The sequence below is a fragment of the Dasypus novemcinctus genome, chromosome 17, assembly GCF_030445035.2.
Source record: "Dasypus novemcinctus isolate mDasNov1 chromosome 17, mDasNov1.1.hap2, whole genome shotgun sequence".
Lineage (NCBI taxonomy): Eukaryota > Metazoa > Chordata > Mammalia > Cingulata > Dasypodidae > Dasypus > Dasypus novemcinctus.
In genome coordinates, this window is record NC_080689.1 from 8,671,812 (window position 1) to 8,679,883 (window position 8,072).

The 8,072-nt window shown below is 37.3% G+C and overlaps 1 pseudogene; it reads left to right on the forward strand.

The window, feature by feature from the left end:
- Nucleotides 1-608: 608 nt before the first annotated feature.
- LOC101437087 (myelin-associated neurite-outgrowth inhibitor-like) lies at nucleotides 609-1,201 on the forward strand (annotated as a pseudogene).
- Nucleotides 1,202-8,072: the final 6,871 nt, after the last annotated feature.

Below are 8,072 nucleotides of genomic sequence, written 5' to 3' on the forward strand. Positions count from 1 at the left end.
ATATACATTATGAAAATCCCAGAAGGAGAAGACAAAGAGGCAGAAAGTATATTCAAAGAAATATTCAAAGAAATCTCCCCAAATTTAGTGAAACCAATGAATAGACATATCTAAGAAACTCATGAACTCCAAACAGGAAAAAATCAAAACAATTCCAACAAGACATATTATAATCAAACTGTCAAATGCCAAAGAAAATGAACAAAAACAGAAGAGCAAGAAAGAAGCATTGAATTATATACAAGGGAGCCTCAATAAGATTACGTGCCAATTTATCATCAGAAATTTCCATGGAGGCAAGAAGTCCAGTCCATAATTAATGTGCTAAACAAAAATTGTTAACCAAGAATTCTATGTCCAGAAAAATTCTCCTTCAAAACTGAGAGAGAGGGCTGCACAGCATCGGTGGGAATGCAGGCTGTGGAGAGGCAGGCAGGCCCATTGGAGCACAGAGGTGGGAAGGCGGTGGCCAATGCCAATGGCCTCACAACCCAGCCTAGTGTCAAGATGGCATCTGCATTATGTTCTCTTGCTGAGCCCCTGACTAGCCCCCTGCCCATGCATGCCGATCACCAAGATACAGGCTGTCGTCAGTGGTTCTTGAAATCATGAATCCTGTTTTTAGCCCTGGGTCTTCTGGGGCTCCCTATATAAATGCCAAAGGAATTGGTTACCCAGCTGGTTTCACATGTGCGACACAGCAGCAGCTCTTGCCTATTCTCCTAACATGTACGCAGGAGTAAATCCTACTTTCCAAACATGTTATACACCTGGCACACCTTAGAAGGTGTCCTCTTCTCCCACCAGTAGGATGGTGCCACCATACTCCTCCTCCAACCCCTACCAGACCACTGTTTACTCTGTGCAAAATGCCTACCCCCAACCTACCCCCAGCAGAGCTCATGCACAGCAAGTCACATACTACATGCAGCCTCTGTACACAGCACCATGCACGTCATCTACCATACCACAGTTTTGCAGTCCAATGGCATGCCAGCCATGGAATACCCTGCACCCATACCTCTGCCCAGGGGCAATGGGGTCACCATGAGCATAGTGGACTAGGACCACCACGAACATGTCAGCGGGCACTTTGCTGACTGTTTACTCCCCAACTCCTGTCATATCCCACCTGGTCACTATGCCCACGTACTAGGCCCCAGGAACACCCACCTACAGCTACATGCCCCTTCAATGGTGATCACCCTGCAAAAGTCTGAGTATGAAGTTGTGTAGTCTCATCATGGAGATTTCACAGCTGGTGCTGCAGGCTTTGCACCTCCAATCAAGATTTCTCAATGCTCTCCATGCTTGGCTAAACACTATGATCTTCTGGCTCAGCAGGCCCCAGCACCGTTGTCTTCAACTAACTCTGTGGATGAGTGTGACAGTAAATCCTGTTTTGTGTGGACTTCCTGGAAACTTTTTAGGTAACTCTAGTGGTAAAAAGGGAGCATTAATCTATTTTGAATCATATCTAGTTGAAATCATTTTACAAAACAACAACATAAAAACAAAGCTTGTTCATTCTACCTGCAGTGACTGATACAAAGGTATCATGCACAATCCAAAGGAATGGAAAAGTATTTTACAACTTGTATAGCTAATGCACTGTTGTAATGTATGCAGTCTTAAAGTTATATGTGTAAAGTGAATTTCCTCATAGAGCATCTAAAATGTCCTAGATGATTTTTCAAGCTTTTAGGGTTTATGTGAGTTGCCAGTTAGGAACTTGGAATTTTGGCTTTTGTGATCTGTTTCTTCCCATAACTGCGCTGGGAGTAGGTCCCAGGTCTGGGAGTGGGAGTGGAGGTGGGGGCTGCTGCCGCTCTGACATAGCCAGATCAGGAGGCACCACCATCCCTGCTTTCTTTCTGGTTAGGTGCTGGGGCCAGTGTACCATGGACATTCTTACTAGAGTTTGTGGCTGGGACATTTAGGGTAGGGGGTGGTTTGTTTTCTCTGCTATATAAATTTTCATTACAAATCTATTACAAATTAGAGATGATATTCTATATATCTTCATTTGAGAAGTCCTATATAGACTAAATTAATATCCAGAGATGGAAGATTATGTGAAAGAAAAAGCCACACCTGGAAGAGGTATTGGCCTATGCTTTATTTAGCTTAGAAAATCATTCCATTTTTTTCCCCTGAGAAATGTTTTGGTCTGCTGAAAACATATGTAGGCACCACTGTCCCTCCCTCTCCACGCCAAAGAAGGGCAAAGATTTCAAATGTTTATTAGGAAGCAAGTTGTGCATTTAAGAATTATTAAAAGGGAACAAAACTTTATTTAAATTTTTTAAAAATGAGGGAGAGATTCAGGCATTCCCACATAAACAAAGCTAAGGTAGTTCATCACCACTAGACAAGTCCTATAAGATATGCTAAAGGGAGTTCTTCAGATAGAAGTGGAAGGATACTAGACAGTATGGAATCTGCATGAAAGCATAATGACCTTTAGTAAGGGTAACAATGTGGATAAACAAATGACAGTACTATTTTAGTTTTGGTTTGTAACTCCACTTTTCAATTACTACAGAAGAAAAATGCAAATGCATAAAAATTGATAAGATAATGGTTTTGAACTCAAGGTATAAATATGTAATTTGTATCAAGAACTACATAAAGATAGGAGGGTAGAGGGATGTAAGAGCATAGTTTGTGCATACTATTAAAGTTAAGTTTATATCAAACCAAACAAGATTGTTAGAAATTTACAAAGTTACATTTAATCCCCATGGTAATCACAAAGACAAGAGAGAAAATATGTATAGAAGGAAATGAAAAAGAATTCTCAATAGTTCACAACAAAAGATCAACTAAATGCAAAAGTAGTCTGTAATGGGAGAATTAAGGGTCAAAACATTATAAGACTAAAACAAACAAGCAACAACAATAACAACAAACCCACACAGAAATATAGCAAAAGAAATGCTAGAATTATCAGTTGTTACTTTAAATGTAAATGGGTTAAACTGCTCAGTCAAAAGGCAGAGATTGGCAGAATGACTAAAATAGCATGGCCCAAATATATGCTGTTTACAAGAGATTAACCTTAAATTCAAAGGCACAAGTAACTTGAAAGCAAAAAGATGGGGGAAATATTCCATGCAAATATCAGTCAAAAGGCAGCAAGGGTGGATATACTAATATCAATAAAATGGACTTTAAGTCAAAAACTGTTGAAAGGGACAAAGAAAGACATCGTTTTCTGCTTGTTCATATGTCTAATAATTGGCCACTTTAGATGATATGTTGTAGAGACTGTATTTTATTTGTTTTCTCCAAATAACATTGAATTATATTTCTTGCAGACAATTAAATTACTATAGTATCAAGTGATCCTATGGATGGTTTGGTTTTAGGTTTTGTTGGAGTGAATGATTTCAGGATCTTTTGTAAGATTTCAGAAATTTCTTTATGTTATATTGATGAGAAAATTTTTAGTATGAGCAATGTTCATATATCATCAACCTTTTCATAGGAATTTTCACTTTACTTTAATGTGGTGAATTACCTTGACTTCCCAATTTTATGTCAACTCTGCATGCCTCCTAATAAAGACACTTCATTGTTAATATATATTATCTTTTAAAATATTGATTCATTTGTATTGTTAATATTTTGTTGAGTATTTTTATATTTATGTTCAAGAGTGAAATATCTTATACATATACAACAATAATCACAACAGGGGGATAAATTTTTTATCTCAAATATCTGCTGCTTCAACATCAAGTTGTTACCTTTTCCCTTTTCCCTAGACCAGCCTAAATTCAGCCTATATCTTAAGTTTTAGTTGAACAGTTCTTTCTCTTTATGAATTTGGTCTCTAATTCTTCTACTCAAAATGAAGCAGTACCCCATCTATATACCAGTTGAATTTTGTTAGGCTTTTATTGTAATATAACACCTATTTAGCATGTCCAGGATGTATGAATTTATTTCCCCAAGAAGACTGTGTTCCTCTTGCTTTTGTAAACAAAAAAAGCAGAGACTTTTGTTGACAAATGCCATAGTCTCTATCCCAGTGTCTGGAGCAAAGCAGATGCTCAGCACATGTTTGTTGGACTGGTTTCTGCCTTCTTTTAAGTGATTTTCATTCTGATGTTATGTTCTTCATGGTTGAACGTACTTTCTTTGCCAGCATGGATTTCATGATATCCACTGGCTTTTCTCTTCTTATTTGGAATTAAATAATGGTAATATTAACGATGGTGATGATAATGATAATAATGTAACCTGTATAAAGCCAAAATAACTTGTTTGATCTCAAAATTAGCCTCACCTCAGAGTCGGAGTCAAAGATACAATAGTTCATTTGTAAACCAAACATCATAAAAACAATTTACCTCTTTACTTCTCTCAAAGCCAGATATGAAGAACTTTCAAAGACAAATGTTTTGAAACACTTAAAAAATCTGTTGTATATCTCTCTTACTCTTACAAGCTACCACAGCTTGCTGGTGGTGCCTGAAGTCAGTCTTATCCAATGCTCCCAAAAGAATTCCAAATCCAGTCACTTTGCAGGGCTTAGATTTTCTTTTCGTCCTTTCCCTCTTTCTTTCTGCATGTAACAAGTTATCATCTCTGCAATACAACAAGTTATCTTTTTCTCTTTTAAAATTTCTCCCCATATTCTTTTCACAATTTATGGCCCAGGATGAGCTGGTTAAGACTGGTGTAGTTAAGGGAAGCCTGAATTAGTCAAGGACAAAATTCTTTCCAGCAGGTAGGGAGGGCAAAGAAGCTGTGAAACTCTTGTTTTTATGTTATTTTTTTTTTGTCCCTAATACACTAAAAATTATCAACCACTTCTTATCAACCAGAAAACCATGGTTTTATATATATGTTTACACATATAATTCCCACAATAACTCTGGGGCCAAGGCAGATAATTACCTTTAGGGGTCCCGTGTTCTAAAAAGTCAAAGGCCAAAGGCCAACATTAAAAATTAAAATAGCATTGATTGCAAAAAAAAAGTGTAAAGAAATGCAACAGAATTCTGTTTTCCTTTTTAATGACATTGATACCTTTTTCTTTTGAAATATCAAATAAAAAACAAAACTTTTCATAATTTTGAAGTGCTATTTACTGGTGTCCTAAGCTTATAATACGTCTGCCTATTACACTATACATCTTTGACTGGAGGTATGTTTTGGTTTCCATTTAGCAAATAAATGAATTATGGATAAAAAGGGAGAGTGTAAACTGCAATGTAGACCACTATCCATGTGGTGCAGCAGTTCTCCAAAATGTATTCACCAAATGCAATGTATGTCCCATGATGATGAAAGAGGTTTTGATGTGGGAGGAGTGGGGTGAGGGGGCTGGGGGGAGTATATGGGGACCTCATATTTTTTTAATGTAACATTTAAAAAAAATAAAGAGGGAAAAAACCCCACATTTTTCCCTGCACAAGCCTGTACAGTTGAAAGTAATAGAATAAGGATCAGAGCCCAGGTCATTTGATCATTTGACTCTAAGCCCACTGGTGTTTTATAATTTTTAATTTTTTTTTGGTTACAGTTTTTTGTTGGTTAGCTGGCTGTTATGTTGCCTTCCATTTAATGCTTGCCAGTACCTGAACTTACCTTATGTCTGCTTTTGCCCTGTCTTTGGACATCTCCCAAACTATTTCTTCAATTTTATGAGTGGTAATTTTTGCTCCCAGTGGACACTTTTCCTTATTTACTTGGCGTTACAGAATATAGTAAATCCTCCCTCTGAAACCATCATGTTAACATGGTCCTCTACATTCATTTCTGGCAATAGCAAGGATTGTAGAAATTTTGAGGAAAAAACCTGAGGTCTAAAATGATCAATTAAGGCAACATAGAAAACTTATTCAGCTCTTAGTAAAGGAACTCTAGGAGTTTACTGTACATACATGTTCCAATGAGCCAGGCTCAGACAGCTCTCTAGTAAGCCTCGCAACACTATTCTTCAACTTGATTTCAAAGGTTAGCAGAATGGCCTATGGGAATTGTGATCCAGAAGTCAGACAAAGCCATGAAAGCCAGAGTCAACCTTCAATTAGATATCAATTAATATAAGCAAGAGATAGGAATGAAAAAGAATAAAGGGTCCATCAAGTCCAGAGACCTTTAAAGTTGAATGAAAAAATATATATATTTACACAGCTTCTAGGGCCAAAGAAACACATTAGCTAATCAATGCCTTGGGTCATGGTGCAAATTATGTGAGTCTGTCCCAGATAAGTATAATTGAATCTAAGTGTGGATGTACCTGATTACCTCCTTTGAGTAATGGAGTCATTGGCACAGCAATCACAGATAGGGCTTGGGTATGACCTATTAGGGTCAAAGACAAGGATCAGTCATGTCCTGTCTGATATCTCTGATCATTAACAAACCTCCTCAAGTTGAAAAATTGCTCCCTAAAATTGCACAGGAAAGTAACCACCAAAATTGCATGATGCCATAATTTTTTCTGTTAAGGGTTAAAATATTTCAATGGTGGGAATATTTATAGCAAAATACAGAAAATATTTGGATATTTTTGAATTAAGCAATCTGTATATATCTGGTACCTTATTGTTGAAAATTTAAACCAATTGGAATAGTAGTTCTGCCTTATAATTATAATTTTAAATATGTATTTAAGCAATTGAAAGAGACCTGTGATATTTTTCATGTATATCACCCTATTATTAACAACTTCTAATAATGTCATATATTTGTTATAATTCATGAAGAACATTCTTAGACTTGTACTATTAACCCCAGTCCAATGTCCAAAACTGGTTTCACTGTGTTATACAGTCCCATGCTTTATCTTCTGTCTTTCATTCCAGCAATATACATGTCCCAAAACTTCCCCTTTCAATCATATTCAGAAACATTATTCAGTGTTATTAATTAAACCCACAATAAAGACTACCATCACCTTTATCCATTTCCAAGTGTTTATAATCAAACTAAATAGAAATTCTGTACAAATTAAGACTCAGCTTCCTATTCTCTACCCCTAATCTGTACAGGGGTAACCTAAATTCTAGATTCTAACTCTAGAAACAAAAATGAGTTTGCTTATTATAATAGTTCATATTAGTGAGATCATAAAATATTTGTCCTTTTATATCTGGCTTATTTCACTCAGTACAATGTCATCAAGTTTCATCCATATTGTCATATACATCATGACTTCATTCCATTTTACAGCTGAATAATATTCCATTGTATGTATATAACACATTTTGTTTATCCGTTCATTGGTTGATGGATTTCTGGGTTGCTTCCATCTTTTGATAATTGTGAATAATGACGTTGTGAACATCAGTATGCAAATATCTGTTTGAGTCCCTGCTTTTAATTCTTCTAGGTATACGCCCAGCAGCAGAGTTGCTGAGTCATATGGTAATTCTATATCTGGTTTCCTGAGGAATTGCCAAACTGTCTTCCACAGTAGCTGCACCGTTTTACATTCCTACCAAGAATGAATGAGTGCTCCTATTTCTCCATATTCTCTCAACACTTGTAATTTTCTTTTTCTTTTTTCTTTTTTCTTTTTTTTAAAGATTTATTTATTTCTCTCCCCTTCCCCCCGCCCTGGTTGTCTGTTCTCTGTGTCTATTTGCTGTGTCTTCTTTGTCTGCTTCTGTTGTCAGCAGCTTGGGAATCTGTGTTTCTTTTTGTTGCGTCATCTTGTTGTGCCAGCTCTCCGTGTGGGCGGCACCATTCCTGGGCAGGCTGCACTTTCTTTTGCGCTGGGCGGCTCTCCTTACAGGGCACACTTCTTGTGCGTGGGGCTCCCCTACACGGGTGACACCCCTGCGTGGCACGGCACTCCTTGCGCGCATCAGCGCTGCGCATGGGCCAGTTCCACACGGGCCAAGGAGGCCCGGAGTTTGAACTGCGGACCTCCCATGTGGTAGACAGACACCCTAACCACTGGGCCAAGTCTGCTTCCCTCTTTTTCTTTTTTTAATAGCAGCCATTCTAGCAGGTGTGAAATGATATCTCATTGTGGTTTTGATTTTTTATTTCCCTAATCACTAATGATGGTGAATATCTTTTCATGTGCTTTATAGCCATTTTCACAT